Below are 7,520 nucleotides of genomic sequence, written 5' to 3' on the forward strand. Positions count from 1 at the left end.
TCAGTCCCTGGACCTTGGGGAGGTCTTCTGGAAACTCTGAGCCTTTCCTCCTTCAGTAGCACACCTTCTGAGGACTCTGCTGACTACCAGGCACATTCCAACTCCAAGTTTCCATGCGAATGTTAACTTTAAGAAATTATCCCTTGGTATTTGTGAACAAGAAAGAAAGAAGCAGAGGCATATAGAAGTGTGCTAGTAGGAGCTGATACCTGGTAGTTGACACCAAAGATCTACAAATTGGTAGGTGTCTGCTTTGTTGACTTTTCTATTCTTAACTTAATAGTTTATTTAACTGCATCGCTTAGAGGTTGTTAAACATATCAAAGGGAAATTTGTAAGCAAACTTTGGGGGGGAGAAAAAGAAATGCTGAGCAACAGAAGCTAAGAGGACACAGAAGAGGCAACCCATTAGCTAAATTAACAAACAAGTTACTGAAGCAGTGTCGGCTCCGCCTGAGTCCATTACCTTGGTATAAGAGATCATGCAATAAATGGAAGAGGCAAATCAGAAACACACACAGGAGATGAGGAATAATTTTCAGTAACATATGCCAAATAACACATTAAGACTGAAAATAACTATGTATAGCGCCGTCACCTTAGTACTAGGTTTCCATTAAGCCTGTGGGGTTGTTGGGGAGAAATTTCAGGTGTCTGCGTGCCATTCTTGCAGTGAATAAGATACATATTAGAATGCAGATTCTTCATCAAATTTAGCAACATTTGATGTTTTAACTAAAGATTTATCCTTTAAGCTGTTGTTTAATTTTGAGTGCTAATTCCTCAATGGCCCAGGGACCAGATTTGCTTAATTCGGCCCCAGAGGGAACTGTTACAAAACCAGGGTCACAAGGCTAGTGAAGTGTGCAATACGCAATAATCAGGCACACGTACAGGCGTGCGCACTCCACACTCGCACTCACTCTTGGAAAGAAGAGGGGGGCCTGGGAGATCCGGGTTGGAAGGATCTTGTTTCGCTCTCCCGTTGGTCCCCAACACTGGCCTCATGGTCCCCTTACTGGCTCCAGGTACCCCCCTCACCCCCACCGCCCAGCCAGCTGGGCCTGTTCCCCTCTCCACTCCCCTCTGCTCCCTCCCTGTAACCTCCGGTCTCCGGCAGAAAGAAAAAAAAAAAAAAGCTTGGATTAAGTGATGAGCTGCCCGCCTCTAAAAGGACCAGGAGGCATCTCAAGCCTGAGTGCCGGAAAACCCACGGCAATCTTAGGCAGCCAACACGTGGGGCAGAGAACGCGAGCAGTACCTGCAGGACCCACAGCCGGTCGGGCTCTGGCGCCAGCCCCGACGGCGGCCCCGCCATCTCCGCCCGGCTGCCCGCGGCCTCACCTCCTCTGGGGGCTCGGTTAGCCTCCTGGCGCTGCAAGGCTGCCTGCGCGCGGTTCGCTCCCGAGGAGGGAGGAGGAGGGAGACGGCGAGGAGCCGACGGCTCCACCTGATGGAGAAGCGCGGAGAGTCCCTAGACCTCGGAGTGCGCTGCAAGAGGGGAAAGGAGAGAGACCGCCGCCCCTGCTGGAAGCCTTCGCGTCTGTGGGGCGGCGCGCGGGGGACGGGGTCTCTGGGGACAGTCGGTGGAGGCGGCAGCCCTAAAGAGACAGCCGAAAGCCAGCAACTTGGAAAACCGCCCGAATTCCGGTTTTCTGCACATCCAGGCTGGCTCCAGGTCTCTTGAGCCCACCGTGCAAGCCGGTGGGATGCCAGCAGGTGGCATCCTCTCCAGCGTTTCTTCACCAGGCGTGGAGCCCGGAGGCCGAATCCATCGGTCCCCAGCCCCCTCCCCAAGCCTCCAGTGCCAAGTGCTGTGTCCTGTGAGCCCCTGGCCCCGCCCCCCACCTCCGCCAGCAGGGCGAGCGGGAGCAGGGTGGCCCAGATGGAGGCGGGAGCCTACAGAGGAGGGCGGCCCGCCCCAGGTTCTGCTGCTGGCTGGCCAAGAAGTGAAAAGTGAAAGGAGGGCAAGGCTCCCCCGGACAGCTTCCAAGCCCTGCTCTCCTGCTCTTCCAAGCCTTGCTGCCTGGAGGCAGTAAGTTGCTCCCAGGGTTTTCTGAGATCTGGGACGAAGAGAGTGATGTGCAAGGTTCTGGGTCCCGGTGCAAGAGTGAGGGGTACGGCTGTCGAGTGCTCTGAGCAGGCTGGCATTCAGGCACACTGCAGACCTCAGCTCACCGCCACTTTCTCCTGACTTTCCTCGTAGCCGTCAGCCCATTGTCTAACATGTGTTATTCCCTCAGTTTGTCCAAAGGCCTGTTTTGGATACTTAAAGACATGGGGAATGACTGTGAGAATTCCTGTTCCTGGAAAGTTTATCCTCTAATTGGAAAGAGGTATATACAGGTGTGTATGTGAGAAAAGATTATAAAACATCTCAATGGCATTTTAATAAGAGAAATTGCCCTGGATGGCATCTGCCTGGGCCCTTCCTTTCCATTAGAGATGCATCCTTCTAGGTTAGCTTGCTTGGGGCCCTGCAGGAAAGCTGCAGGCTGAGGCAACAGTCCAGGGCCCCCATCTGGGCCCAGTGTCCCTACTGTCCTATCCTTCTCCATCTCCCCCACAGCCATGCTGGCCAGGCTTCCTGTCACAGTTATTCCGTGTTCATGAGACACCATTATCACCAAGGAGAGGGAGCGGCTCTTTTAAGAGACGGGCAGTCATCATGTACAGAGAATTTCCTGTTTAATGCCTCTTCACAGTATTTGTTGCAGAGATACATTAGAAACCACATTCCCTTTTTGTTTTTCATATATCCTGCCAGTACTGGTTAAACCTCTTTTGTCCAGGAATTTAACACATTTTGAACAGCCTCCTACTGGGAGTTCAGGGTAACCTGACTCTCCAGTTGTAGGTAAGTTAATAGGGACTCCAAGCTCCGTACACTTCCAGAGAGTCGTCAGAGGTCCTCGCTGGGTGGCAGCCTTTATGACCTGGGCAGTCACAGTCTTCTGGCCTATTTCTTTTTCGTTTATCTGAAACAGATTTCTTCCTTACTTCTGTGAAGGTGGATTACGAGACCTTAACCCCTGTTCCCTGCAGTTGGTCTTTCCATTGTAGAGGGAAAGTATCAGAGAACCAGATATTCAACTTTCAGAAGCATCCCCCAAAGGGCAGGGTGTCTGCTCCCCTGATTCATCAAGGATGAGGCCTCATGGAGGGAGTCTGGTGAGCCTTTTGATGTGGTGCTGGCCTGGCCACTGCTAACCATTGTAGCCCTTTAATGAATCTGGGCACACCTTTCTTCATCTATTAAATGACTGGTTTGAGCCAGTGGATCTCCAGGATTCCTCAGAATCCTAAAATCCCATTGTCTTCTGTTCCAGAGGTCACACCTTTCCTCATGCAGACATATGGAAGTGCTCTTTAATGCCATCAGGGTTAGGGCAGATGATTTCAAGTGGTGGGTCACCATCCCCAAGGAGACAAGTGAGCAAGTGACAATCCTGAGATCTGCGTGGACCTCTCTGCTGTGATGGGTTCTGACTTTTCCTCAAACTGCTTCGTGTTCATTCTACTCAGTCTGAGAGCCCTCAGTCTTTCCCCAACTTACTGAACTCATGTCTTTCCCTTGTCTCCTTGTTTTCCCTAGAACCAGACTCCACATCCAGACTTGGTTCTGGGTTCCAGAACAGACTTCCTTCAACATACGTTCTACAACCATGTTGGATGCAAAATGCAAACATTGTGTTAAAGTAAGAGTGGTGATGCCAGAGTGGCTAACTGGAAAAGACTTCCTTTAAAGGGAGCGAGGACAAAGATGCCTTGTATTTCTTGTGTCTTAATGTGAATCACACTTTACGGTAAAAAGTGTCTAATCCTGTATTTTCTCTGGTACCCTGGCAGCCCCATGAAGGTAGGGACAGCACCTCTCTAGTTCACAGCTGTGTCCACAGCTCTTATCCAGGTAAGCAGTAGGCTCTCACTACATACTGTTGAATGAATAGTAAAGTTTTACCTAGTGCCCCACATCCTATTTCCTGTTTTCCTGTTTTCCGAATCCAATTTAACTTATTCTTCCCTCTGTTATTAAACCATTGTCAAACATCTGGCATGTGCCTGCCACTGCTCTGGCTGTATTTTATGAGGATGGGTAATGAATTGAGCCTATATATAGTTTGCAAAATGTGGAACACACTTTAAGAGGCATGGCACTAAAGAAATGAAAGATATTTTTATCTCTTCAGCATCATTCTGCACAAGGATACAATTCTCTAGCAGCACTGTTTAAGAACAATAGACCTGTTTAGCCTTGACACACTCATGCATGCAGGGCACTGGGTATTCAATTCACATGGGAGCTGCATTATCTGTCTCAGCAAAGACCTGAAGAGTGTGTAATTTACAGGGAAGAAAAGATATAAGAAATATTGTGAAAGGAGATGGCAGCGCTCCATGCCTTGTGTCATTGCTGGCTGGGTGCGTAGGCCAGGACCTTCCAAAAAGCTCTGGGGATGGCACCAAAGACAAGCTTCAGCTTCCCTCTTTAGGGTTTGAAACAGGTCTTGTGTCATTTTGGAATATGCCATGTGCTCTTTTTGTGTATATGAATAGGCTAATTATGTGGAAATTATTGGAAGACAAAGTGATATTCCAGTTACATGACTCATTTGTGATATTCAAAGTCTTAGAAATTATACTGCATTTATTCTTTTCCTCCATTCTTCTTTTTCATGCTCCTCCCCTGAGCCATCCCCCATACGTCCCACCTATGTTATAAATTAGTAAACTTTTATAGCAGCCAAGGGAGTGAAAGGTCTCACTCAAAGTTCCTTTAGGCTTTCTTCTTAGATGACAAGTTTTACTTTTCTTTTTGTTTATTACATACAGTATTCCTTTTTCCTTCCCATCTTTATATAATAAAATTGTGTATATTAGCATATTAGATATAAGTTATATATGTAACATGTAACGTTATATAAGTTCATATATATATGCAAAACTTTACATACACACCCAAAAAACTTTTCTATTACCATGCTAGCAGTCAATGTGCCTCCTACCCAAATATTCCAAATTGCTCAGCCCTAGACCAGATTTTCATGATCTCTATCTGAACTTACAGCATCCTCAACTCACTGCCTAGTCTGCAGACTAACAAAGACCCTCTCCACTGCCTAAGTTACTGTTCTACCACATAAGTGCATTTCAAACGCAGTTCTGTAATATCATTCCCTTGCTTGAACATGTGGATGGTTTCTGCCCTGATCCACTCATACTGCCATAGCAAAATATCACAGGCTGATGGCTTAAATAACAGAAATCCATTTTCTCACAGTTCTGGAGGCTGGAAGTCTAAGATCAGGATGCCAGCATGGCCAAGTTTTAGTGAGGGTTCTCTTCCTGGCTTGTGGATGGCCACCTTTTGCTGTGTCCTCACATGGCCTGTCCTCAAATGGGAGACATCGCTCTGTCCTCCTCTTCTCATAAGGACACCAATCCTATTGGATTAGGACCCCACCATATGACCACATTTAACCTTAATCACCTCCTAAAAGCCCTAGGTCCAAATACAGTCACATTGGAGGTTAGGGCTTTAACCTACGACTTTCAGGAGGATACAATTCAGTCCATAGTAGTCACCAAGATAGAGCATAAACCTGTTATCATGATATATAGGGAGAGTCAAAGCAGCATAGCTTTCCTGTCCCATTGCCAGTTCCCTCCTTCACAGCCTGAACCTCGGTCTTGCCAAATGCCTCTTTATTGATTAGAGACAGCAGACACTGTTACTTTTCCAGACCTTTTGTATACTTGTTTCCTCATCCTGGTGTGTCTTTCTCCCTTCGTGTGTCTTTTTGCCTAAAGACACTCATTGCTCAAGAATCAGCTGGAATGTCATCCATGAGAAGTTCGCTTCACTTCTTCCTCCCCGCAGTCAAAAATGAACAGCTTATTCATCTAGGTTTCCACAGTATTCTTATGAACTCTTATTATAGAACTGTCAATATTCTAACTATTTATTTATATGTTTACCCTCCAAACTAGATATGAGATTTTTAAGGCCAAGGACCATCTTTTCGAATTTATTTTTGCCTGTTTGAGTGTATATATGGCCCAATTCCTGGCATATAGTAATTGCTTGCTAATGGTGTTTAAATAAAGCAAAATTCAGCAAAAACTCCTGGTGTCCTTCCTGTGACCAGCCAAGCCCAAGCTTGAACTTTTCTTTCTTCATCATCTGATGCCTTTAGATCAAACTAGATCTAGGAAATTTCATAGCCATCTTCTGGATATGCAACTGAAGGACTGCAGAGGAACATTTCTGACTATACATTTTGAATCCGACCCACGTTCAGACAAATGTGGGTAGTGGCGCCATCAATCTGTATAAATCACAAGATTTATACAAAGGCCTAACTCCAGGTCTTGCATTAAAACAATGACAACAACAAACAAACAAGAAACCCAGCTTATTCATATTTCTTAACTGCACAATTCTAAATCAGTCGAGAAGCTATCATACTCTATAACAATTATGCAGACATAGGTTCAAAGTAAAGAGGAAAGCCAACATTAATTTTTTCCATATTCAGTCCAATTTGAATTGAATTGATGGTTCAGTGTTTTTCTGAGGTCTGCATCTCTTCTTTGTCTTCTTCAGCTGCTGTCTGCCTGAGATTGGGAGCAGGCAGAGGCAGAGACTCCTCCTTCATCGTGTTTTGTTGTGCTAGCTCTTATTGGCACAACAAAAGAGCTTTTTTTTTAAATTTTTTTATTTTTTTTTATCAAGTAAAAATAGAGGATATAGAATAACACAGTGGTTCCCAGCAAGGGGTCCCTGGGCCAGCAGCCTCACGTCCCCTGAGAATTGCAAATTTTTAGGCACCACCCTGGGACCTCCTGAATCAAAACCTTTGAGGTGGGACCCAGATACCTGATTTCTAACAAAACTTCTAGATAATTCTGATGCTTCATATTACATTTGAGAATCACTGTTATTGGAACCACCATGAGCCATCACTTGACCCCAACAATAACCAAGCTATGGCAAATACTGTTCTCTCTATCTTCCCCGCTTCCTTCTATCTCACTGGATTATTCTGAAGCACACTCAGATATCATATCCTTTCATTCGTATTTCCACATGCGATAAGGGCTTTAATATGGATGGAGATAATACTTCATCGTATACAGTTGTTAAATATCTGATTTATCCTTAGACCATTCATCCTTAGAATACTCAGCAGCCTTAATATGGTAGTTTTGGGTCAAAAAAGACAGTTCAACTGGATAATAGTGAAAAAGGACCTCTTTTTTGGAGGATTAAAAGTTTATTATTTTAAAAAGGGTGAGTTTGATCCTTATTAAAAGATGAATCTGACAGTCTTAGTCTGTTCAGGCTGCTACAATGGAATATCATGGACTGGGTGGCTTAAACAACAAATTTATTTTTAGTGTGTTGGAGGCTGGAAGTCCAAGATCAAAGTGCCTTCAGATCCAGTGTCTGGTGAGGGCTTCCTGGTTTGCAAGTGGCCATCTGGATCCTCATGCTGCAGAGAGAAGAGAGAGGAAGC

The 7,520-nt window shown here is 45.6% G+C and overlaps 1 pseudogene; it reads left to right on the forward strand.

The window, feature by feature from the left end:
• The first annotated feature begins 1,196 nt into the window (after positions 1–1,196).
• On the forward strand, positions 1,197–2,334 carry LOC123568590 (putative uncharacterized protein KIRREL3-AS3; annotated as a pseudogene).
• The last annotated feature ends 5,186 nt before the right edge of the window (positions 2,335–7,520 follow it).

Source organism: Macaca fascicularis, chromosome 14 (genome assembly GCF_037993035.2).
Source record: "Macaca fascicularis isolate 582-1 chromosome 14, T2T-MFA8v1.1".
Taxonomy (NCBI): Eukaryota; Metazoa; Chordata; class Mammalia; order Primates; family Cercopithecidae; genus Macaca; species Macaca fascicularis.